The sequence below is a fragment of the Megascapheus bottae genome, chromosome 1 (assembly GCF_031878675.1).
Source record: "Megascapheus bottae isolate mThoBot1 chromosome 1, mThoBot2.hap1, whole genome shotgun sequence".
Classification (NCBI taxonomy): Eukaryota; Metazoa; Chordata; class Mammalia; order Rodentia; family Geomyidae; genus Megascapheus; species Megascapheus bottae.
Genome location: NC_143509.1, coordinates 52,015,873 through 52,039,797, shown reverse-complemented (window position 1 = coordinate 52,039,797; position 23,925 = coordinate 52,015,873). Strand labels below are relative to the sequence as shown.

Sequence of the window (23,925 nt, the reverse complement as noted above, 5' to 3'; positions counted from 1 at the left end):
TTCCTCATCTACACGTTTGAAAACTTCACTTGCGGACCATCTGTGCAATGCACTGTTCTAGGTGCTGGAAAAATCCTTATGGATGTGTCTTGATATCTAAATGAGATTGTTTAGTAAAACACTGAGCAGAGGGTAGGGACATTGATAACTCAGTGAAAACAGTTACTCTTTCTGTTTTCATGCTATGTTTGTCTTTGGGGAAAGAATAGAGAGTGGAAGACTGTTAAAAGGCTTTCATACTTGGAGTTTCCATGCTGTCTCTTGGCTTGGGCATCTGTGTGGAATCACAGCCCTGTCACTCACTCTGCTTTCCAGTCTTCCAACAAAAACACACCCAGTGGGTTCCTTGTGCCAGTGTAAAGGTTAAGCATCAGAGAAGTAGAGAGGAAGGCATCTGTTTTGGACAGCTCAAGGGGAGGGAATGCCCAAACATCTTCCGCTCAATGGAAACTGGGAGAAAGTCACAAAGTTAAGTGTGGAAGAATGTACACTGGATGTCGAGGAACAGGTAGGTTTGGATGGCCCATATTGTGATGGAAAGAAGAGACATCCTGAGCTGTGAGGTTTAACTGCAAGAGCAAGGGCACCAGTGGAGTTCATGTAAATGAAGTGCCAGGCTGTTTTGTTTGTTTCTGTTTTCGTTGGTCGTGGAGCTTGAACTGTGGGTATGGGCGTGTCCCTGAGCTCTTTAGCTCAAGGCTACCACTCTACCACTTGAGTCACAGCATAACTTCTGGTTTTCTGATGGTTAATTGGGATAAGAGTCTCATGGGCTTTTTGTGCCTGGGCTGGCTTTGAACCTCGATCCTCAGATCTCAGCCTCCTGAGTAGCTAGAATTATAGGCATGAGCCACCACACCCAGCTACCAGGCTGTTTTTTACATCATTTATTATTATTATCATTATTATTGATTGTTATTACTACTGCTACTATCTTCAAATAGTTGTGCAAAGAGCTTTCAGCTTAACACATCTATTTATGGGCATGATGCATGTTGATTAGAATCACTCCTTCCACCATTCTCCCTGCCCTCCCATCTACCCTACCCTCTCCAGTCTCCTAAAGTTTTCTAGTTCCATTTTCACATAGGCACACTGAGAATGATGACTGTATTTGCCCTTCATTCCTTTCTCCATTCGGCTGCCTCTCCTCCTGAATCCCCATTCCCCTCAAAAAAGGCATCTTTCATTTTCTGGGTATTCATTTGTTCAGCTGCCTGCTAATTGTTCAAAGGAATCCCACCAGGGATCTCATGCTTGTGTGTCCTATGCGCTAGTAGTAAGGCTGACTTTCACACACAAGAGCAAACGTGCATCCCTTGTCTCCCTGACCCTGACTGACTTCATCCAATATTTTTTTTCCAGCTTCTCCAGGCTATCTTGATAGCTATATGGGTTTATTTTAAGCTTCTATTGTACTGTCAATGAGATATGGGGGTTATTTTTCATATATATTATATTGTTCACATTTCAGAAAAAAAAATGAAATGAATCAGAGACAGCAAGATGTATCTTGCCCGCTTTCTAGATGAGGAAAGTGACTCAGAGATGAAGAGATTTAGCTCACAAAGGTGGCAAGTGGAGATGTGATCATTGAATGTAGGTCCCCTGGTCCAAACTCAGAATGCTTTCTAGGGATACTCCCATGCTGCTAAAGCTGGTCTTTGGAGCCAGGAAAGCTTCAAGCTGGCCCTTTGGCCTCAGTGGACACCCATTCACACTTGCCAGATAGTGACAGCATCCTTACAAGACCCCTGCTTCCACCGTCAGCCTCCAATCACTCTTCTGTAGTCCTATCTACACAGAGCCACCTTTCTAATGGACACATCTGACCACACCTAGCTCTTGCTTAAAACCTACTGCAAGCTGCCCTGCCTTTCACCAGCAGGGCTTTCCTCAAACATCTCTTCACATCTCTCCTTTTTAGTGTCTCTTTGGTCTCTTTCCTTATGGTCTCATTTGTACATTCTGTCTGTGAGATACTGAATGTCATGTGGTTTCCAGGAGGCTTTTAGCTTTGTGCCCCTAGGAACCAGACTGCTTAGATTGAGAACTCAGACTCGGGTATTTGAGATTGAGAGGAGGCTCCTCTACCTTCCTGTGCCTCAGCTGCCTTATCTATAAACAGATAGGGCCCTATGTGGAGGGTCAGAGTGCAGACTTAGTGATTTCACATGCAAGTCCTGGTCACCACGCTACCACACAAAATGACAGTAATGCCTTCCCAGGATGCCTCTAGAGCAGGTTTTCCACTTGATGGTCAAGTTCCCTCATCTTCTCAGTTTTCCTTCAGAAAGCTTAGCCCATCCCTTCCCCCTTCCCCATAGAAGAGTTTTACACTCTGCTCTCTTCTGGCATCTCAGCGCTCACAAATGCCTGGAGAGTGGCTGGGCGAGTTGCCTGGTGATGGCAAAATGCATGCATAACACTTCCCACCGCTTGCACCCTTTGTTCCTCCCACTTGATTTCTTGGGTCCTTGAAAACTCCCTCTTGCTTTTGGTTGCTTTTGGCTCTGTGCCATGCTGTCCTCACACACCATCCGCCCCCTCTGCCCCTTTGGGTCCATCCAGCCTCTGGAATGAAATCCTCCCTGTACTTGAGGCATTCAAGCCTCTCCCTTCCAGGACGTGGCCTTCAGCCACACAAACCACAAGTGTGGGAAATAGGCCCAACCCCAACGGCACCACGGGCCTGTGGGTCAGAAAGGCCAGGCCCATCCCTGACCTGCTCATTTGGGTGAGGTGGGGTGGGGCGGGGTGGGGTGGAGTGTAATACATTCAGACCATTTTCTTTCAGAGGAAATGCCATTTTCATAATGTGCTATTTGAGGGCTACTAACACACGCCCTACAGGGCGCGATCTGAAGCTGGGTTGCACTTTGGAGTCCCTTGGGGAGCTTTCCCGCATCCCACCTAGAGGTTCAGTTGTAATTGGCATGGGTGTGGCTGAGTCAAGGCTCTTCTTAAAGCTCCCAGATCAGAAAAGGAGAACCATTATTGGAGGGGGCATGTTCTATAGATATGAAGGTAATGCAAGGCCCAGACTTGGAGCAAAAGTGCTGACTTAACCTACTTTTATGCTGTTGGCTTCCTGAGGGGACTTGAACACAGAGCTCTCACTCCTCTCCTGCTCCTGAGGCTTGGGTGGGGTGAGAGCCCTGAAGACTGCCTGGGACAGGAAGTCACACTAGTCAGGCTCTCCCTGCCTGCTGCCTCCTCCACCAAGGCAGGAGTCTGAGGACACACATACAGTGACTCGTAGGGGAGCAGTTTCAAATAGTCATGGTGGCATACGTGGCCTGAATCAGAAGTCAGCTTCTTTCCAAGAATTTAAGACCAGGTTTCAGAGTTCAAGTTCTAGCCCCTGGTACTAGAAGCCTCCACTGCCTCCTCAGCTCAGTACTCTCTGTTCTCTTGGCCATTTATTCTCTTGAACTCACCCACCCTGTGCTCTGCCTCTACTTCCTTTTAAAGCCAGTGTATTGCCACATTCTGAGAACTGACCTGCTTACCATGCTGCAGTCTCCCTTCCTCCCCAGTCCCGCTGCCCACGACCATGGTCACTCTGTCTAATGGAAATCTCTGCCTTAGCTTCTGTCATGCTCTGAGCGTCAACATCTCTGTCCTCTCCCTTCATACCAGGTCGGTGTCCTGTCTTACTAAAGCCTTCCTCTCCCTCTTCTTCTCCCTCTCCCTCTCCACTTAAGATCAGACTTTTAAAGTCAGGTGCTAGTGTCTCAAACCTCTAATCTTAGCTACTCAGGAAAATCTCAGGATGTTAGTTCAAAACCAGCCCAGGTAAGAAAGTTCATATCCAATTAATCATCAAAACTATGGAAGTAGAGATGTGGCTCAAATGGTAGAACTCCAGCTTTTAGAGAAAAAAAGTTAAGGAATTGTGCTCAGGACATGTGTTTAAGCATTAGCATTGGTGCGGGCGCTCGCGCGCGCGCGTGCACACACACACACACCCAGACTGGACCTTGTGGGATTTCCTTTGTTCCCTTGTCTTGTGCAATGGTTCTTAAAGGATGTTCTGAGAACAAGAAGCATCATAATCATTCAGAAACTTGTTAGACATGCAAATTTGGGGGTGCCACCCTGGATCCACTGAATCAGAAACTCTGAGTGTGGATCCAGAAAGCTATACAAGCCCTGCAAGCCAATATCATGTTCACTAAAGCTTGAAAGCTTCTGCATAGGTAGTTCACACCAAACTCCTGAGTGTGACTTTCAAGATCTTGTTTGGGGCCTAGTTTAGCTGGGTTTTTTTTTTTTTTTTTTCTATTTCTCAAAGGTTACATCTCCTTTATGACTTCTATAGGGCACAGATTATAGTATCTCCTCTCCTGGAAAGACTTTTGCTATGTCAAAGTAGCCCATCCTTCTTTCCTTCCCTCCTTCTTTCCTTCCTTCCTTTCTTCTTCCTCCCTCCCTATCTCCCTCCCTCCTTCCCTCCCTCCATCACCCCTCCCCCTCTTTCTCATTTTACCTTTAAAGCAGGACTTCTTTGTTCTGATACTCAGTAGGTGCCCAGCAAATATTCATTTCATGAAGTAACATAAATAGAATGACCAAGAAACGGTGCTGAAACTGTACAGGGGGAAGAGTAGTGGATGACACTGGTGTTTGATCCCAGAGTTTGGGAGGAGAGAGAATTTGAGATTGGTCTGGGTAACAGAGAGTTTAAGGCCAGCTTAAGTTATTTAAGCAAGACTCTGTCAAATGAGTGAATGAATCAATGATTGAGTGAAATAAGCAAATAAAAATAAGTAAATAAATAAATAAATAAGTAAAATCAATCCTGGGCTAAAAGCCAGAAGTCCTGGAGGGAATAAAAGCAAGACATTTTTTTTTTCCACCATGGTTACACATCAGAAATACTCAGAGAACTTTATAAACTACTCATGGCCAAGCTGCCCAGAATAATTTTAATCAGAGTTCCAAGGTCAAGCCTGCCATGGGATATTTTAAAAGTCGACAGATCATTATAATGTACACAGAATAAAAATCCTTTTCCCTAAAGCCTCCAGAAGGAAAATTATGATGAGCAGAAATAGGAATTTAAAGTTAAGAAACCTAAATTCCACCTAGATTTCTGTCCCAAATGTACAGTTGACTGTGGGCCAGCTACTGCCTCTCTTATGGCCAAATGCAAAATGGAGCAGTTTTAGATGAATGGCTTTCCAAGTTAGCCAACTGATGCCTTGGTCCCACCCTTAGAGATTTCTACTTAATCCATGTAGGGAGCATCCTGGATTTTAATGTGTAGCTGGAATTTAACGAACAGAATTTTATTGTTCTCTCGAATTCAATCTGAGAGTCATACAATTGTGTCCAGTGGAAATGAAGAAATCGACTTCAGATCCCCAGGACTTTTCTTCCCATTCCTGCCCCCTAACATTCAAACCTCACTTCAGTATTAGAGGTGAGGTTAATCACTTAATATTAAAGTGATCATGGGCAAATAAAGTTTCCTTATTTGATGCCATGAGAACAGGGATACGATGAACCTTCCATAGGCAGCCACATTTAGTGCACTTGGCTAGAGTGGCAGGAAGTGAATGGAAGACACACTAAAGTCCTCACCAGAGACCTGACTCATTCTGCAAGTCTCAAGTTCCCACCTTCTGAATCTGAGCTCCAAATAGCTTATGACATCAGCACAGGTTGTGGGAGGCAAGGTTTGCCCTCATGGTTGGGTCAGGGTCCTGTGGAAAGGGCAGGTGCAGGAGGAGAAGTCAGTAGCAGAAGATGGATGCATTCGTAGTAGCATACATAAATGGAAGCTGTGTCCTGAGACCAGATAAGTAGATCTGCAGTCTGAGGTGGGCAGGATGAAAAAGTGGTGGCGGAGGGACCAGGGCCCAGACAGGGAACAGAGGAAATAGCTGCTTTCCTGAGGAATGGAAATAAGAGAGGAAAGGAATGTTTCAGAAGGCCCCTCTGGTGGACCCCAGAGACACCACTGTGGGGCCTCTTTCTTCATCAGGCTGTTTTCCACAAAAGTGAGCCTAGAGCAGGGACCTTTCACCTCACAAGTGGGAAAAAAGACTTCCCCAAATCTTCACCCTCCCCTCCCTGCAACACACACCTGTTTCTTTGCTTAGCACATTCTGCCCCCAAGATAGGTGAGTTCCAAGTCCAGACATCCTGGGAGGCTGTGGTCTGTAGTTTCAGGCTGGGGTTATTTTGCAGACAGGGAAACTGTCCTGGGGGTGTGGTGTCTGGCCCAGGTCAGACCAAGGTGTTAGGACAGAGGTTAGGCTGTCCGTCTAGAGTGTGGGGCACTAGACCTTGCTTTCTGATGATCACATGGGAAAGGGGCTTTGTTCTAACTTCCAGACACTGGCAGAACTGGTTGACTCTCCCTGCTGGGAGAATGAGAATGTCACAAGGCATTGGGTGTGATATGTTTTCACTCTACACCTCTTCCCTAGCGAAGGCTGCAAGGAGGTGGTTTCCCCAAGTTGAGACTCCTGGAGTTGCTCCAGGGAAACAGAGTTTTTGAGATGAAATATTGGCAAGTAAAAGCTTGCTGGTTCCAAGGGAACCCACCAGCTGTGGATTGGTGACTCACTCTTGTAATCCTAGCTGCTCAAGAGGCTGAGATTTGAGCAGTGAATTTCAAAACTAGCCAAGGCAAGAAAGTCTGTGAGTCTCTTATCTCCAATTAACCACCAGAAGTGAAGCCATGGCTCATGTGGTAAAGCACCAACTTTGAGTAAAAAAGTTAAGGGACAGTTATTTCTCTTCTCTTTTTTTGCCCTTTGGTTAATCTCATATTGTTACTCTATCTGACTTTGTTGCCTGGTATATTGTATATATGTTTATTTGAAATAGGAAAGGGAAATGGGGAAAACAAAATGATTGGGAAGGGAATGGGGAAAAAATGAGAAGGGGGTATCAATGTGTGAGAAGTAATGCACCTACTATCTGGCAAATGTAACTATAACCCCCCTATACATTACCCTGACAATAAAAAAAAAAGTTAAGGGACAGCACCCAGGCCTTTAATTCAAGACTCAGTATTACAAAATCAAAAAACAAAACAGCCTGTAATCCCTTAGGAGGCTGAGATCTGAAGATCAAGTTTGGAAGCTAGGCCAGGGAGAAAAGCTTATGGATTCTTACCTCTAATTGGCTAGCAAAAAGCCAGAAGTAGAAATGTGACTCAAGTGTTAGAGGACTAACATTGAGTGAAAAACGCTTAGTGAGAGCATGAGGCCCTGAATTCAAGCATGAGTACTGGGACAAAAATACACACACACACACACACACACACACACACACACACACACACACACACACACGACAGAGCATTCATCAATTGGCTTTCTGAATGCTCAAACAGAGTAATGCCAAATGGCAGTCTGAAGATTGTGGTTGGAAGCTAGCTTTGGTAGGAACATCAGTGAGAATCTTGTCTCTAATAAACTACCAAAAATCTGGAAGTGAAACTGTGGCTCAAGTGGTAGAGTACTAGCCTTGAGCACAAAAAAGCTCAGGGACAGTGCCTAAGACTACACAGAAAAAAATTCTCATCTATCTAGAAGGCTTCTCATGGTTTTAGAGGCAACAGTCCATCACTGCAAGCCCATTTGGTTGTTGCCCTGGAGACCAGTGAATCAGAACATGCTAAATTCCATTTCCTTTGTCACAGGTTGAGCAGGGGCTAAGGGGCATGTGAAGAAGAGCCAGGCACAGCATTCAAGGTTGTGTTGGAGGATGTATCTCTAGCCATCCATATTAATGGAAAATGATTAGGGAAAAAATAGGGAATGATTTCAGACTCATCAGTTGTAAAGCAATTAGGGGAATCACCAAGTTGGAAGAGGCGTTAAGTCAATTCCATATCTTCTCTGTTTCAGTTTCCTCACCCCATTAGATTACAGATATACTTCAACCTAATAGATTAAAGATGAGGAAACTGAGGACTTGGGATATTTGGTTGTGTATTCATTGTCTTCCTGAGAGGGTGTCAACAGAGTCCAACCCATAACTTTCCTCACTGTTTCTGTCTGTCTTTGTCTCTCTTTCTTTGGTACTGGGATTTGAACTCAAGTCCCTCACCTTTTATTTCCCCATTAAGGATGTACTCTACCACTTGAACCACAGCTCCACTTTTGGTTTTTGCATGGTCAATTAAAGATAAGAGACTCATGGATTTTTCTGCTTGTGCTGTGAACCAGGATTCTCATATCCTAGCCTCCTGAGTAGCTAGGATTATATGAGTGAAGAATAGACACTGGGCTGATTTTTAGCAAATCTTGTAAGCATGTTCAAACTCCAACCCATGGTAAAGCCAGATTCCTAGGAAACCAGTTGGGGTTTTGCTGGCCCTTTTCTCTAAGTCTTCCTCAGCTTAGAAAGAATTGATTGCGAAGTTTGATATAGCTTAATACCATCTTGATAAAAGATAGGCCCCAAGGGCTGGGAGTTTGGCCACGTGGTAGCATGCTTGCCTAGCATGCACAAAAACCTGGGTTCGATTCCTTGGTACCACACACATAGAAAAAAGCCGGAAATGGTGCTGAGGCTTAAGTGGTAGAGCTCTAGCCTTGAGAAAGTCCAAGAACAGTGCTCAGGCCCTGAGCTCAAGCCCAGGACTGACAAAAAAAAAATAGGCCCCCAAACCAGAAAGAATTTGGAAAAGAAATGGATTAAATGATGAGCCTCCACAAGGAGACCTGCACTGGCTCCTTCCCACTCTAAGCCATAGGATTCCAGAGAAAGATACACAGGAAGAAAAGGGTTAAAACAGGACTAGATTGGTAATTGTCTTTAAGCCAACTGCACCAAGTGGCCACCCACAGAAACCCAGAGAGACGTGGAACAGGAAGACCCTTAGAGACTGTCCTCCATCCCCATAGGAAGGAGAAGGGAGGGATGCTGTTGAGTCAATCAGCAGAAGGTCATGTCAGGGTCAAGAGCAAGCCCTGGTCTTTCCTGCCTATCTAGGGCTCAGCTATTTGTCTGGGCGAGGATCAAGGATATACCTCTGCATTGCTCAAGCAGCCATGATGGCAGCCCACCAGGTAAAAGGAGAGGCCAGATTCTGCTCTACGTAGGCTACAAATGAACTGTTGTGCTTGATAAATCTCCTTTTGAACTTCAGTGGGGAGGAGAAGGGAAATCACAGGTCCTGAGATGGGCACAGTGGGTTGTCTTCAAGGGCTACCTGAAGTGAAAGTGAGAGAGCACTTGTATGTGAGCTCTGCTATTCAAGGTTCCCTTGGCATCTTAGAGACAGCCTCCCTTCAATGTGGGAAGTCAGGAAACTGCATCTGACTCAGGCAGCGCCTGTGATCTGACAGCTTCACAGGAGGGGATTCCTATGACAGAAGCATAAACTGGACCTACAGGGCAGAGGTAACAAATCACTGCCATCCCAAAGGAGACAAGCCTCAGTAGTGGAGAAGGGGGGTTACAGGTGCAAAAAGAAACGCAGGCTGGGGTCTTCTCCCCGCTCCACAAAATGGTATCAGAACCACAGTGCCTAGAAGCTAAGTACCTGGGCATTGTACTCAGACAGAAGTCCTGACTCAAGTTCTTCCAACTTGTGTGAACATGGGCAAATTACTCAGCTCTTTCTTCATTAGGATGGGTATTAGAATACCTAGCTCACAGGTCAACAATGTGTGAAATGTTCACCATGATGCCTGATGTACAATATAGAATTATTGTTGCTTTTTTTTTCTTTCAGGGATTATTTCCAGATTCCACGAAGCTGGGCCTGTGTGCTACTTGCAGGAGAGTTTTGATGACATAAGTACCTACTCCAAAGCACCCAGGGCTGCATCATATTCCTGTCATCTGTTCCACCGGAAGATTTAAAAAAAGGCTGCATTTTGAGGCAGCCCTGGAAGAAGACTGGAAATCTTCATGAGATCTAGACATAGCATTTAGCAGAAGCTTTACAGAGGTGCAGTTCTCCCTCACTGGCCCCAGCAGATCTCATTTTCCTCAAAATAAGCAAAGAAATTCTCTTCCAGATCACCAAACCCAATGAAAGCCCCGCATTTTTATCAGTAATTGAAGGAAAATCTGTGGGAGAAGGGAAGGGTGCTGAGGATCAAACTTTTGAAACTCTAACCCTTATGTACATCACCTTTATAATAACAATAAATAAGTATATATACACATATGTATGTGTGTATACATATATATATATGTATATATATTTGGATCTCTGTCTATGACCCAAAGGAAAGGTGAGGGGGTGGGGATGGGGGCTTGCACCTGTTACACATTCTGCTGTCACTGGCCTCTGCAGTAACTAGGTTATGTTCATTTGAGGTCATTGCTGCCGCCACCTCTGCCTCCTCCTCCTCCTCCTCCTCCTCCTCCTCCTCCTCCTCCTCCTCCTCCTCCTCCTCCTCCTCCTCGTTCTTCATAAATCATCATTCTTGGCCTGCTGTTTCCCCCTCCTGTTATATCTACCTTTCAGCTCAACTTTTAATCTTGGTCATTTCTTTCTTTCTTTCTTTTTTTTTTTTCTTCAGTATCCCCTAAGATCAGGAAGGATATGGTTATTCAGTGAATTTTTGTCCCTGAGGGCTACAAAGAGCTGAAAGAATTTGGGATTCTTTTTTTTATGAGAAACTTTCTCTGTTTTTCCTGATCAAGTCCTGGGGCAATAACCTCTTACTCTGTGCAAAGGGTTTGAGGTTTCCTTGCATGCCTCCTCAGCAGCCACCTTCTCTGGAATGTGTTCGTGAAATTCTGCAGGGTGGCCTCTCTCCCGCAGAGTGGGACCTGGGCTACATGAACCAGAGAGGAAGGAAATGTCAGGTAAGTGGAGTTATGAGAATAAAACAGAGGAAACAGTCCGAATGTCATCCTGTAACTAATTCTACTATAACAGAAATTTCATAATGTACACCAAGCCATTTTGCACTTATATCTGGCCATGGGAAATATTAATCTTTTCTATCTGATGGCCTTGTTCATGCTGCAAATCCTTCCTTCCTTCCTTCCTTCCTTCCTTCCTTCCTTCCTTCCTTCCTTCCTTCCTTCCTTCCTCTCCTCCCCACACACCCCTAAGGCAAAAAAAAAAAAGAGTAACTGGTTTATTCAAGTTGGTACAATAGTGCCTCATATTTGAGAGAAGTTGTCCCCGGTGTTATTTTCAAGCCCTAACTTCAGGAAGGACAAGGGGTTGGGAAACAAAGATTGCTTTTTTTTTCCTGGCCAAGTGGTCACCCAGTGAAATAACTTCCCCATGAACTGGCTCTTTCAGGTGAACACGTAGATTCAGTTAAAAACTATGAAAATGAAACCAAACAAGACCAGTGTCCTGGTCACGAGTTTCTGGTGAGAGGCCAGGGTGTGGCAGGCCTTGGTCCCTGTGATCCCTGACTGTCTGCTTAGGAATTTGTCTGGTTTACTTTGCTAGTGCTGCTGAACACGTGGCAGAACCTATGTCAGTATCTAAGGCAGGTCTATGAAAGTAATGCTGTTAGAGTTTGGAGACAACATAAAGTCAGAATCTGTCTGTCTGTCTGTCTAACTATTCTTCTATACACATGTCTATACACATGTATATATGTGGTATATTTTATATGGTCGTTCATGTTCATCCCAATCTCAATGGCACTGAACATGACATCATTTGTTTCTGGAAGCTAAATTTAGATCACTTGCTAAGACTTATGGAGATCACATGATCTCTCTCTACAATTATTTACAATTTACCTTTCACCATTTCTGTAAGAAATATTAGGAATCTGCTAACAAATGCTTGAAATAGTAACCGAAGCTCAACAACAGGAGAGAGGAAAGTGTTCATTAAGTGGCAAATGAACATAGTTCCTTTATGACAGTACCTCTAACTCTAAACTAAAACACTGAACAAAACAAAATGCATACAGAGAGAAGAAAACATAGGTTATATCATGTGATAAATAATAGAGAAATAATTGACACAGAAAAACTGCAACACCTAGATCAGATATTTTGCCTCTATTGTCTCAAAAAAAAAAAAAAAAGAGTCCCCAGACAGAGGGAGAAAGAAGAGGCAAAGCTTTATTGAAGAAAAAGCTAAGCAGAGCTCCCATTAGACAGGAAGGGGTTCCAAGGAAGAGGACCACCTGGAATCTGTTGTATAGGCGTTAATAAGGTGTCCCTAGGAGAACGCTACATGAGTGAAAGATCATTCGACAGCCTGCAGACCGTATTAGTCCACAGATGCACTCAGAGGCTCCAAGCAGCCTGAATGAGCTCTCCATGTTTAGCTGCTCAGACTAGATGCCCATCTGGCACCTCTGCAGACTAGTCAGCTATTGTTCCCCTGAACTCTTCCAGGGGAATGGGCCGTGACTTGATGCCCTGGGGACTTGCATGTGCAACTGCTCCAGGCCATGGTGAGGAAACCAGCACCTTGTAGGAGGGGTTTTCACCCTAATTGCCACGCCAGGCTTTTATTCCCCCCCCCCACCCCGTCATAGTGACAGGCATTCAGATGACAGGACATTTGTCTAACACCATCGTGCTTTGCAAAATAAATTAAAAATCTGCATATAGAGCACATTCAAAAGACACATGGCCACATTTTTGGCACCTTGAATCAGTGTGTGTTTGGGTATCATTTTGACTTTTTGTTTTGAATTCCCCTATCTTTCCTATCCCTTGAGGATGGCAGATTTAGGGTGCGTTGGGATGTGGGTGGGTGTCTCCATTACAGTTTTGGGTTGCAGACAATAGGAACTTCTGATAAATTCAAGCAGAAAGGGAAGGCTTGCGAAGAATGGGAAACAGGACTTGGTTTACCCCCAGTGCTCAGGTAGCACACACTGTTGTGTAGACCCTTTCAGGCTCAGGCAGCAAGATGGATGACACAGCACTTTCTTCTGGAATCTTTGTGTTTGGAACAAAACTCCAGAAGAGTCCAAATGGCAAAGTTCGGGTCCTGTGAAAGCTCCTTGGTTAGGCAATGGCAAGGAAGTTTGACAGCTCCACCCAAAAAGTACCTAATTGGGAGAGAAGACCTCCAACCTCCCCCTTCTCCCCAAGCAAAGATGGAATGCTCTTATCACAGGAAGGCTGAGCTCCAGGCTGACTGCGCTTGAGGAAGGTTCCCAAGGTAACCGCAAAGCTGCTTCTTACAGCTTCTCATGGTGTGAGGTGGCGTTGGGTGTTTCCATACTCAACGGAATTGACACTATTCCCATGCTCTCTCTCAGAGAGCCAGTGCAGATTGAGTTTTCTGTCATCAGGAAAGCATCGCACTGAGAAGTTTCTCAAGGTACTATCATAAATGGCCAAGAACGGGGTAGCTCAGAGCGACTGAGATTTATTCTGTTTGGGTTGTTGGAACCAGATGATCCAACAGCAGAGCCTTATTTTCTCTGAACACTCTAGGGAAGAAAACTTTCCTTCCATCCTCCTATATTCTTATTGGTCACTGGCCATCCCTGGTACTGTTCCAGTTTCTTCCTCCATTGTCAAGATAGTTTCTTCCTGTAGATCTGTGATTTACATAGTGTCTTTCTTCTGTGTTATTCTCCTTTTTTAAGGAAATTGGTGGCTACATGAGAACCTTTTCCTTCCCTGTATAGCCACATGTAAAGTCATATTTTATTTGCATGTGTAAGTGCCCAATTAGGAAATATACTGATATTTGAGTCTATGTATTTAAGCTAACATTTAATGTTGGGAGATAATATTCACCCCAAATAATGACAAATATGGAATTTTCCCTGTTAGTGATTAAGAAAGTCAACTGTAGAGTTAAAAAAATAGTTTTGGGGCTGGGAGTTTGGCCTAGTGGTAGAGTGCTTGCCTAGCATGCACAAAGACCCAGGTTCAATTCCTCGGTACCACATACATAGAAAAAAAGCCAGAAATGGTGCTGAGGCTCATGTGGTAGAGCTCTAGCCTTGAGAAAACCCAAGGATAGTGCTCAGGCCTTGAGCTCAAGCCCAGGACTGGCAAAAATTAGTTTTGATCTGGAATTTATCAAGATGAAATTTTCCTCAATGAAATTTAACAGAGATCTCCCCCCACTGCCTCTGACTCTAAACACCTTTTAGAGATGTTTGGATTTCATTCTGTAGAGCAAAGGGTAGAGTTTTGGACTTCACCATAAGTATGTCAACACTTAGTGTTTAGTGCATCTCACATGAATTAGTTTTAAGTTTGTAAGTTGTAAGTTGTAAGTTTGTAAGTTTGATGAATTCGTGGGAATGGAGTGAAGATGTTTCTGGACCTTCAAAATCATGTGTGAATTCATTTAGTGTAGTCCATTAACTTCAGGCCAACTTTTGTTTTGGTTCTTCCTATTCTCAACTTCCTTTCACCACAGACCTGACAACCCCTTGAGTGGCTTTGAAAGGAGAATAAGGGGTCTGGTCTCTAAGGGAGACTTGGAAAGAGAACAGGAACTCAGAAACATAGTAGTTTTGTTCCTCTCAGCATTTATGCTCCATCTGAGCTAAGTCTCAGAGATGTGGTTTCCATGGTGACTCTTAGGCATGACCATAGAGATTTTTCTGGGCATAAATTCAGCTATTTTTTTCTATTTCATATAATATACCAATCATATGGAGAAATAAGAGTGGGCTTGATTTAAATGTGGTTTTATTTAATTTTTATTTTTTAATTTTAATTTTTTACTTTTTCTTGATATTGAGCCCAGGGTCTGAGAATAAGAGTCAGATAACCAGAGTGGAAACAGGAGCCCTGCCTTTCTGAAACAGTAGTGTTAGACCTCTCATATCAGAACTTCTGATGGGTTCTACATTAAAAATGTAGATTCGCAAGCCTTGCCCTAGACTTCCTAAACCAAAATGCAAGGAGAGGCTCAATAGTTTGATTTTTTTTGCTGTAGAGGATTCTTGAGGAAATTGCAGACAATATGGATCCTGTCAGAAGGAAAAATATTTAAAAACAAGCAAAAATATTTGTGTTTTAGCCTGAGCATTTTGCTATTGGAGGACTAGAAGGGGGGGAGGCTGTTCAGTAACAGAACAAGATAAAATACATACTGTGGTAACTTTGAATTATACACCATATGAGTTGGTTTAAATCTCTAACTCATCTAGCTCTTACAACAACCCCAACATAAGTTTTGTTATAATCACTACTACTGAGGAATTGAGGTAGAGAAACTTGCTAAGTTCAATGATGTGATAACCTTTTAGAGGATGGACTTTGGGAAGGCACTTGCACACCTGTCAGTGGTGAACTCTTTCAAGGAAGAGAAGTTGAAATCGCTCAGAGAACCCCAAATGCAGCAAACATTAGACCTCACATACTCCTGACCCAGGCTGGGGGTCACCTGAGACCCTAGAATCAGTCCTGTCAGTAACTGGCTGCATGCTAGGTACCACACAAGAATGGGAGAGCAGCTCTGTCTGATTTTGGGCCATTATCTTTTTTTTCTAGAGCTAAATTAGACCTTTAAAACCCTGTGGGGAATTGGACTCCATTGGCTCATGCCTGTAGTTCTAGCTCAGGAAACTGAGATCTGAGCTACTCTATGCATGAAAGACCAGAAGAATATTATCTCAAATTAACTACTAAAAAGCTGGAAGTAGATCTGTGTCTTAAATTGTAGAGTGCTATCCTGGAGCAAAAAAGAACTCAGTAATAGTCCTCAGACCCTGAGTTCCAGCCTCAGTACCAACGTACACACACACACACACACACACACACACACACACACACACACACACACACACACACACACACTGTGGGAAGCTGGAGACATCCCACTTCTCATATTCCAAAGTCAATATCCTTCAAAGGCGTTGCCTTCTAAAAATGTCCACCAACTATGATTATCCTTCTGTTGCGGTGAATGTTATCTTAATTTTACGCACACATACAAAATCTGGTCTGCAGAGAAGACATCCAAATACACTCCTGACCTTAAAGAAAAGAGAGAGAAGGAGTAATAAAACCAACATTTCTTAGTAGGCTTGTTTGGTTCCCACGGGGCATAGGTTGTGCCAGTTGCAGGATAGAATTCTTTCTTGGCTGAGTGGCGTGAGGAAGGTCAGTGCCTGTCTTTGGGGGGCTCTGCAGCTGAGTCATGTCCTTGCTGAGCTCATACAGAAGGTCTTAACCTCTACACCTTCTATACACAAAGGAATAGTAAAAGCTTACTTCTTATCATTTATCTTATCTATAATTATATTGATACTTTGAGTGTGGGAAAGAACCAGTCTGCGGGGCCCCATGCTGTATTCTCTAGGCAGTTCTAGAGATCCACAAAGGCATTGACTGCTCTGGAGAACTTCAGCTCATCCCGCTCATGCTACATTGGACCACACTCAAACTCATTTTTCTGGACCTTCCAGAGAACTTTACTCTCTACTTGCACCCTGTGGAGTATCAGCCATGCACTTCTGGTGACTTCACAGAACCTGAAGACAGCACAGAAGAAGAATGGAAGACCTGACACTAATAATTTTATGTTGATTAGATATCAAAATAGTATTTTGGATATACTGCATCTGATTAAGTATTTCAAAATTAATTCCATCTATTTGAAACGTTTTAATTTGGTTTGATTTTGTTTTCTTTTGCCTGTCCTGGGGCTTGAGCTTAGGGCCTGGGCACTGTCCTCGGGCTTTCTCAAGGCTAGCACTCTACCACTTGAGCCATAGCACCACTTCCTGCTTTTTCTCTGTATGTGGTATTGAGGACTTGAACCCAGGGCTTTGTGCTTGCTAGGAAAGCACTCTACCACTAGGCCATACTCCTGGACCTTTGTCTGATTTAAAAAAAATTATATATCTGTAAGTAGCTAGACAAAGGTGTTTCAATTCAGTATGTCAGTTTGTGAGTATAATGCATCTTGATCAATGTTACCTTTAAACTTGTCTTTTAATATTGCTGTTAAAATTACCTCCTTGGCTCAGATTAATCCATGCTGGCTCCTACTCCCAGACTGCTATCTAGAAAAGTTTCTGGCAAGGAGACACACAGATACAGGTTTCCTTCAAGGTCACCTCTTCCTTTTAGTTAACTCTGTACCCATGATCATGCCATTAGCCCAATAGTGCTTCTTATTTGGCGTTTTGTTGTTGTTGTTGGTGGTGGTGGTGATCTTAGAGCTTGAACTCCGCCTTGGCACTGTCCTTGAGATTTTTTTGTTCAAGGCTACCACTCTACCACTTTGAGCCATAGCTCCATTTTGGCTTTTCTGATAGCTGGAGATAAGAGCCTCATGGGTGTGAGGGAAGATGTAACATTGTCCCCCCAAAAATGTCCTCTTTCTTGGTTTATGTAACTGTAACCCCGCTGTACATCACCTTTATAATAACAATAAGGAATCTTTAATGGATTTTCTTTCCTAGGCTGGCTTTGAACCACAGTCCTCAGATCTCACTCTCCTGAGTAGCTAAGGTTTCACACAGCACCAACACACCAGCACTCAGCTGGCTTGTTTCTTTTCTTTTTAAAATTTATTTGTAGAGCTGATGTGCAGAAGGATTACAGTTACATCAGGAAGGTGATGAGTATACTTCTGGTTGAACATTGTTATCCCCTCCCTTGGTTTTTTTTTCCCTACTCCCCGCTTCCCTCTGGCTTCCTCTTTCTCCCTCCCCTACAAGCCGTAAAGTTCATTTCCAACATAGTGCCTTGTGAGTGTCACTGCTGCATTGATTCACCCTGGATTGCTTCTTTAAAAAAAATATGAATTCCTAGGAATTTGGGGAAGAGGTTATAATACCCTATTTTATTTTATGTATTTATTATTTTTAATTTTATTGAAGTCAGGGCTTCCAGATTGAAGGCAGATGTTCTACAGTCCCCTTTTTGTGTTTGTTTTGCTTTCAAGATTCGGGCCTGGGCAGGCCTGGACACATTGTTGCTGGACAAGGTACATGACGGGTGACTCTTCCTAGCCATTAGTGGAGATGGAGTCTCACACATTTTTATGTCCGGGTTGGCACTGAACTGCTTATCCACATCTCTACCTCCTAAACAGTTAGGATTAGACTTGAGCCGCAACGTCTGACTTAGCACCCTATTTCTAACTGTAATAGACTGAATTTCATTCACCAGAAAGTCATATGTGGAAGCCTAATCCACATATTTACAGAATATTATTATATGTGATAATGAAGCTACATCAAAGCATTTAATTCAAGTTGACGCTTGTCCTTCCTTATAAGAAGTAGAAGTTTGAACACAAAAGGAGATCACAGGAATGAGGCATGAGAGAAAGGTCATGAGGGATCATACAAGAAGCAATTAGTCACCTGCAAGTCCAAGGGGAAGGCTGGGAAGAAGCCATGCTGTGGCAAGTGACATGACAGTTTTAGCTGCCATGTAATATACCAACCTATTCTTTGGTAGAGCTGGAGAAAAGCCTAGTGGCTGAAGAAAGGCAGAAGAGAGACACCCGGCTTTCTGACTGGATGAGTTTGGACCTCAAGACAGCTTTGAGGAGTTCCCATGTGTCCTCTGCTTCCATCAGATCCCTTCTCCAGTCCTCGCATCTGCACGGTGTGTTCCTCTGTCGCTACTTCTTTCCATAATCCTCTTTGTTCTCTGACAAATGATGATTTAAGAAGCACCAACAGCCAGGCACTGGTGGCTAACACCTAAAATCCTAGCTATTCAAGGGCTGGGATCTGAGGATCATGGTTCAAAGCCAGTCTAGCTAGATGAACTGCATTACTCTTCTTTCCAATTAACTAGCAAAACACCTCATGTGGAAGTGTGGCTCAAGTGATAAAGGGTTAACCATGAGCAGAAGCACTAAGGGACAGTGCCCAGGCCCTGAATTTAAGTTCTAGTACTGGTACAAAGAAAGAAGAGGAGGAAGAACTTCGAACTAGCATTAGAAGATATGAGTGAATGAATGACTGGTCTCAAGGTTGTATTCCTAGCTCTGTACAAACAAGAGATGCTTTTTTGTCCCCTGATCAAACTCCTTTTATTGAACCCATTTACATGTAAGAATCACGTATTAGAACAGCCATGATATCTTGAACATGTATATTGGTAGAAAGAACTTAGTTTTTCTGAAACCTTGTTGCTACTCGACAGTGGAGATGACCAGTGTGTCAGAAAGAGAAGCTGTTTGGCCCAATCACTTCTGGCGATTTCCTCTGGTTCTAAGATCAACAAGTCCATAATTGCTGTTCAGAGTGTCATCTGCTCTGAACAGGAACTACATCAGGGCTGGAGAGGGATTCAGACCAGGGTGCCCTCATAGTGACGGACTTTAGTCATAGCTTTGTCTCTGTAGACATTCGCCTTCAAGAGATCAAGTGAAGGTCACTCCCTTAACCAAAAAGTTGAAAAACTGCCTTCTCAACTAGCTCTACCAGGGTATGGATGGCCTGAAGCAATATCATGTCTCTTTAGAGAGACTGTTTGAACTTTCAGAACATGTGTCCAGATACTGGCCTGGACCCAGGATTCACTGAAGAGAGAGAAAAAAAACTGCAAAAGAATATGATAAACCAAGGATTATCTTTTCGGCATTCCCTAGAACAGCTGTCTGGCAAATGTTACACCATGTCTGAGATTATTTTAGAAACTTTGTCTTGAAGAAGAACATGTAAGGAGAATACCAGACAGATTTCCCTCATTTTTTTGTCACAGAATAAGAATTTCAAGGACTGTCTTGCTTTCCATGACATCATCCTGGCAATGGTCTAATCAGTTTTTGAAACTTAAATTGTGCATATCTAGTAAGTCTATAGCTATACACAGCTACAGCAATGAGCTGAGACCCATAGCTATTTGTGTTTCTTTGTCTTTGCCTATAGAGCATAGTCTTAGGGTGTCTTTATTTTTATTTTTTGCCAGTCCTGGAGCTTGAACTCAGGGCCTGGGCACTATCCTTGGGCTTTCTCAAGGCTAGCACTCTACCACTTGAGCCACAGCACCACTTCTGGCTTTTTCTGTGTATGTGGTGACAAGGAATTGAACCTGGGGCTTCATGCATGCTAGGCAAGCACTCTACCACTAGGCCATGCTCCCGGCCTTGTTAGGATATCTTAAATGAAAAGAGTTCCACCAGCTAGCATGAAGTTGCTTGTCCTGAATGAAGAATATATCTAGTGGCACAATGACAAGTGTTACTTTCTGTTTCAATGCCAAATTTTCTGTTTTTAGTACAATAGATTGGTGTGTGTGTGTGTGTGTGTGTGTGTGCACCTGAGACAGACAGACAGGCAGGCAGGCAGGCAAAAATTACAGCACATTGAAGTACGGTGTTTAGGCCTGGGTTCCACACTGTGGGACAGAGGGAGACTTTGACCTGATATGAGCTTTTCAACATATCATCTCATATCAGATTTTCAAGAGAAGAAATGCAACATGCATTTACATCATCGTGGTCTCTGAACTCTGAGCCCTTGACTCACAGACATTTCTTGAAAATATCACTTAAGCCCTTTTAATGGTGAAGGTCTTGGTTTCATGGGACGGTAAGCACTTGTATAGCAAACACTTGGAAGGCCTTTGTGGGATGGGATTCCTTCATTAATAGGTCTTGTGGCCCAAGGAGGGTTCCTCTGTGCTTGTGGAGGAGGGGATTGCATGAGGAGGCATGAGAAGGAATGATGGGGGCAGGGAGTGTGGCTTAAAGGTAGATTGCTTGCCTAGCATGCATGAAGCCCTGGGTTTGATTCCTCAGTACCATATAAACAGAAAAGGCCAGAAGTGGTGCTGAGGCTAAAGTGGTAGTGCTAGCTGTGAGCAAAAAAAAAGCTTAGGGACAGTGCCCAAACCCTGAGTTCAAGCCCCAGGACAGGCAAAAAAAACCAAAAACCAGTGTGATGGAGAAGAACCTTTGGGATTGGGGAGGATATATCCAGAGATCTGCTTCCCATCTGCAGTTCCTAGTGCAGCAATGCAAAATACTGGTTAGTGTTGAAATTGCCTTAGCAGGAGGAGAGCGGGAGGAAGGGAGAGTGATCGGGGGGGGGGGGGGGGGGGGGTTGAGATATAGTATACATATGTATGTAAATGCCAAAAGAAATTCCCCCTAATATAGCCAATGTTATAGTTAACGCTAACAACAACAACAAAAGTGTTGGGTAGAGTTCTGGGCTAGCCCATAAAAACTGAATGTGCAATTATAGGAAATGTACTGTACATTTGTCCCTGCCATTCTTTTCATGTGTGTAGGTATATTTATGAACACAATATACTTATCATAGAGAGCTGGAAATTGGCCTGTGCCATGTAGAGAGAGTAAAGGTCGTTGCAGCATTCTCTGGAATGCTGGGGAAATACTCCACACACTCTCTAGGCATTGCATGTCTTTAAGAAAGCAGAGTTGTAACAGCTGGAGATTCAAGGTAGGACCAGCCCACAGAAGGGTGTTTGCAGCCTATACCTGTCTTTCACTGGAAAATAGATATGTGTTAGTTGTATGTCTCTTCCGATTCACAGTCTTCATTTTCTTAACCTTTTGCTTTCCCCAGGCTATATTAAGCTTAATCATAGGTTCAGGAGCTATTGTAGTTTCCTAAAGTCTGCATGAAAAAAACAAACAGACTTTTTGATCGACCCAGACAATGCTGAGCGCATTAAAACAGTGAAGAAGGAAGGGAGGGAGGGACTGTGGGTGGGAGAAGAGACGCACAGTGAGTAATATTTCACCACTGGGCAGGAAGGTAGAGGAGAGCGTAGGAGAACAGGCCACAGGAAGGTGAATCGTCCTTGGGGTGGTGAACTAATACTGGCTTTCTTTGTCTTGTCTGTTAGTGACAATACATTCCTTTCTGCTCATTCCCTTTTAAAGAAAACCAGCATTCACACTGCAGAATGAGATCTTATACATATTTTTAAGGAAAATGCTCTTTCTTAAATGTTGTTTTACTAGGAGCAATTATAATATCCCCCTTTTTTTCCCAGAGAAGTTTTTGAGTGAGCTGTAGAGACCTGCAACCATGCACCATGGCATTCTAATTCCTGGGAAGGTGACAAAATACTATCCATCATTTTAATTTGTTTGTGTATGGGCCTGAGCACTGTCCCTGAGCTTCTTTTGCTCAAGGCAAGTGCTCTACCACTGGAATCACAGCACCATTGTTGACTTTTTCTGTGTATATAAAGAAGAATTGAACTCAGGGTTTCATGCATGCGTGCAAGGCAAGCACTCTACCACTAGGCCACACTCCTGGTCGACATTTTCTTTAAATGATTAATTTTGTAATAATTTCAGTCTGCACAAAAGCTGCAAAAATAGTACAAGGAAAAATTTCCTCACAAATCCAGATCCTTTTGCTGTATAGTTCCTACAAGGAGGTTGCATCTCCCTCATAAGAGCAATGGTGGGGGCAGGAGTTTGGCCTAGTGGTTAAAGTGCTTGCCTAGCATGCATGAAGACCCGGGTTCGATTCCTCAGTACCACATACATAGAAAAAAGCCGGAAATGGTGCTGAGGCTCAAGTGGTAGAGCTCTAGCCTTGAGAAAGTCCAAGGACAGTGCTCAGGCCCTGAGCTCAAGCCCAGGACTGGCAAAAAAAAAAAAAAAAAAAAAAAAAAAGAGCAATGGTGGTTTACTGAATGATTTCCTTCCTTCCTTTCTTCCTTCCTCCCTTCCTTCCTTCCCTTCTTGTGGTACTAGGATTTAAACTCAAGATTTTGTGATTGCTCCACTGATGCTCTTCCACTTGAGCCACACTTCTAGCCAGGCTTTTTGTTAGTTATTTTGAAAATGGAGTCTAGTAAACTTTTCTGCCCTGGCTGGCCTTAAACCCATGGTCCTCCAGATCTCAGCCTCCTCTGAGTAGTTAAGATTACAGGTGTGGGCCACCAATACCTAGCTGAAAAGTCATTTTTTTCTTATTACATCCCTCTTCAATTATGAGTTAACATTTTAGTGTAGTGAAAACTATTTTGATTATTTGGATTCTTTCCACTTATTTATTCATATTAGTATGGATTTAATTTAATGGTTATAATCTATTACTATTGTGATTACAATCCTTACTAACCTATTATTATCATTGTTTTCATAAATAGTTGTCCCAGATTTGACCAACAGAGGGTCTTTGTTTTTGTTTTTGCCAGACCTGGGCTTGAGCTTAGGGCCTGAGCACTGTCCTTGGGCTTTCTCAAAGCTAGAGCTCTACCACTTGAGCCACAGCACCACTTCTGGCTTTTTGTATGTATGTGGTATGTAGGAATCGAACCCTGGTCTTCATGAATGCTAGGCAAATACTCTATCACTAGGCCAAACTCCTGACCTCTGGAGGCTCTTTTTGATATGTTCTTACAATTCCCTGAGAGGCTATGAGTCTCTGGACTGTTAGCCCTCCTGAGCTCAGCAGACGGAGCATTTCTTGGTCTCAAGTCCTGGGTTATAGTTTTCTTAGCTTCCTCCATTCCTAGTTGGGTATCCTTGAGGAAGTGGCCTTTCTGCTCTAAAGCTTAACGTAAGGATAAGTGGTTCTGGAGCAGTTGCTATGAAATTCAGCCTAAAGGGGAAATGATAATATAGCTGACTTTCGCTTATAGAAACTTCCCAGAATTGGGCCGGGAGTTTGGCCTAGTGGTTAAAGTGCTTGCCTAGCATGCATGAAGACCCGGGTTCAATTCCTTGGTACCACATACATAGAAAAAAGCCGGAAGTGTTACTGAGGCTCAAGTGGTAGAGCTCTAGCCTTGAGAAAGTCCAAGGACAGAGCTCATGCCCTGAGCTCAAGCCCAGGACTGGCAAAAAAAAAAAAAAAGAAACTTCCCAGAATCATTCTATCCACTGATAGTTCATGACAGCTCATCATTGGTACCACTAGAGATATGGTGTCGTTTGTAACCTGTGAGTTGTTTCCATCAAGTAAGCATATACTCCAGTGGCTCCTCCTTTTCTCAGGTATTTGATACATTGAGGATGGAATTCCTTTCCACAGAAGTGCCCTGAATGGGATGCTGCAGAGATCAAAGCAGCAAAGTCATTTCCTGGGGACACATATCCCACCTGCACCCTAGAATGATGCTGTC

The 23,925-nt window shown here is 43.5% G+C and overlaps 1 long non-coding RNA gene across 1 annotated transcript in view; it reads left to right on the top strand.

Moving 5' to 3' along the window:
• Window positions 1-10,087, top strand: part of LOC150069142 (uncharacterized) — a 90,123-nt gene extending 80,036 nt beyond the window's left edge. The window contains exon 3 of the long non-coding RNA XR_016535277.1: window positions 9,707-10,087. This is a non-coding gene — a long non-coding RNA (uncharacterized LOC150069142). The remainder of the gene's footprint in view (window positions 1-9,706) is intronic.
• The last annotated feature ends 13,838 nt before the right edge of the window (window positions 10,088-23,925 follow it).